Raw genomic sequence first — 2,928 nt, forward strand, 5'->3', positions numbered from 1 at the left:
ATTCTATTAAAAGCGAACTGCTGTCAGTCAATGGACATTCTACGTCTTTGTAATAGCGATGTGCTTGCTGTTCAGGATCATTCGGTGTCTGCTTAAACGATATGGTTGTCAGTTCCGGATCCTAATTTGCCCCTTTATGACGTATTTTCTCATAATCTGGATCATCCTGTATAGTTTTAAAAGGAGTGTGATTTCAGCTGCGATGACTGATTTTGTTAAATTGTTGTGTTTCAAGCTACATTGACATTGACTGTGCCGGTGCGCATCCATATCGCAGCGCATATATTCATTACTCGAAATATGCTCAAGTTTTCCAACATTAATTCCTTGAAATAACCCTTGTCGCAAATTTGCTCTCAATATAAAAAACAACACATTTTGTACCGATGGCAGCGGCCGCGTGGCCTAATAGATAACTGATTTGATTGAACACGCATTTGAGGACTGCCTGACAGGAGAAGAATCTGCTGTGGGATTTTGTTATTCCACATCTGTAAGATGGCAAATGACATAAGTTAGAAACATAGCAATTTTAGAGAGAGGCTGCGTATGGGCTGTGTGACATGATGAGCTCCTTCCCCCTTATTTTCAAATACAAATCAAATCAAGACAAGGCAAGACAAGACATGACTGACTGACTGACTAACTTTGTTTATATATATATATAGATATATAAGTATATCTATATATATTTTAACTTTCACAATAAATGTACTTTTTCTGTTCTGCCTGCACTGGGCTCTATTACATTTGAACTCTTTACTAGCACACGCAGCTGCTGTCAGATCCAGCAGAAAGGCACTCGCGACTTTAAAAGATCGCCTTTGTTGCCCACGATGGCTTGTCTTCCACCATGGGCTTACTGTGTTTCGAAAAAGGTGGTGTCTGCTGTGGGTTGTTCAGGGCAGTCTGTGAACCGCAGCCTCATTTGGTCCAGGTGCTTTCTGCAAATTTGTCCATTGTCTAGTTTGACGACAAACAACCTACTCCCTTCTTTAGCTATGAACGTGCCCGCGATCCACTTGGGACCATGTCCATAGTTTAGCACAGACACGGTCATTCAGATAAATTTTCCGTGACACAGTAGCGCGACCATCATTTACATTTTGTTGCTGACGCCTGCTCTCTACCTGATCATGCAGTTTGAGGTGGACCAGCGAGAGTCTGCTTTTAAGTGTCCTTTTCATTAGTCGGTCAGCCGGGGGCACCCCTGTGAGCGAGTGGGGTATTCGGGACAGGCGGGTTTGTAGTGAGCCTTCTGTGACTCGTTTAAGGCTCTGTTTGATGGTTTGTATTGCCCACTCTGCCACCCCATTGGAGGCTGGTTTAACTGGGGTCGAGGTGACATGTTTGATCCCATTGCGGGTCATGAATTCTTTAAATTTGGCACTGGTGAAACATGACCCGTTGTCACTGACCAGTATGTCAGGCAGGCCGTGGGTGGTAAATATGGTCCTCAGGCTTTCAATGGTAGTGGTAGCGGTGCTTCCCGACATTATTTCACATTCAATCCATTTTGAAAAAGCATCCACCACCACCAGGAATATTTTACCTAGAAATGGGCCCGCATTGTTGACATGGATACTCGACCATGGTCTGGAGGGCCAGGACCACAAACTTAGTGGTGCCTCTCTTGGCGCGTTGGTCAACTGAGCACATACGCTGCATTGCCATACACAGGACTCTAAGTCAGAGTCGATACCGTGCCACCAGACGTGGGATCTGTATGTCGCTTTCATCATTACGATACTCGGGTGTGTGCTGTGGAGATCCGAGATGAACATCTCCCTGCCCTTTTTTGTCAGCACGATGCGGTTGCCCAACAACAGGCAGACTGCCTGATTGGACAGCTCGTCCTTTCGCCGCTCGAACGGCTTGATTGGCTCATGCATTTCAACGGTGATGCTGGCCCAGCTCCCATGCAGTACATCGTTTTTTTACGAGAGACAGCAGAGGATCTTGGCTGGTGCAAGTCCTAATCTGGTGGGCCGTGACAGGTGATTTATCATTTTCAAACGCTTCCCTAACCATCAACAAGTCAGCGGACTGCGCCACCATCAACAAGTTTGCAGGCTTCGCCATTTCCATCCCCGTGGTGGGCACTGGTAGCCGACTGAGAGCATCCGCGCAGTTCTCAGTGCCTGGCCTGTGGCGGATGGTATAGTTATACGCTGAGAAAGTGAGTGCCCACCTTTGTATGCGGGCTGAGGCATTAGTATTTAACCCCTTGTTTTCAGCGAACAGGGATGTGAGGGGTATGTGATCGGTTTCCAGCTCAAATTTGAGGCCAAACAGGTACTGATGCGTTTTCTTTACCCCGAACACACATGCTAATGCCTCTTTCTCAATTATGCTGTAGGCCCTCTCGGCCTCAGACAGCTCCTGGAAGCATAGGCGACAGTTTGCAACTTGCCCGCAATGTCGGCTTGTTGTAATACACACCCGACACCGTAGTACGACGCATCACATGCTAGCACAAGTCTTTTACATGGGTTATACAATACAAGCAGCTTGTTGGAGCATAAAAGGTTTCTGGCTTTCTCAAAAGCAATTACTTGTTTTTTTTTCCCCATACCCAGTTCTCACCTTTGTGCAATAACACATGTATGGGCTCTAAAAGGTGCTTAACCCCGGTAGGAAGTTACCAAAATAGTTGAGGAGTCCTAGGAACGACCGCAGATCCTTGACTTTCTGTGGCCTGGGCGCATTCCTGATAGCCTCTGTCTTGGCGTCTGTAGGCCGAATGCCGTCCGCCGTGATCTTTCTCCCCAAAAACTCCACTTCTGTTGCCATGAAGACGCATTTCGACCTCGTCAGCCGCAGCCCTACACGATCCAGTCGCTGGAGGACCTCCTCCAAGTTTTGACTCTGTTCCGTGGTGTCCCGACCCATAACCAATATGTCGTCCTAAAATACCAACGTGTGTGG

This window comes from Pristiophorus japonicus, unplaced genomic scaffold, assembly GCF_044704955.1.
Source record: "Pristiophorus japonicus isolate sPriJap1 unplaced genomic scaffold, sPriJap1.hap1 HAP1_SCAFFOLD_35, whole genome shotgun sequence".
Lineage (NCBI taxonomy): Eukaryota > Metazoa > Chordata > Chondrichthyes > Pristiophoridae > Pristiophorus > Pristiophorus japonicus.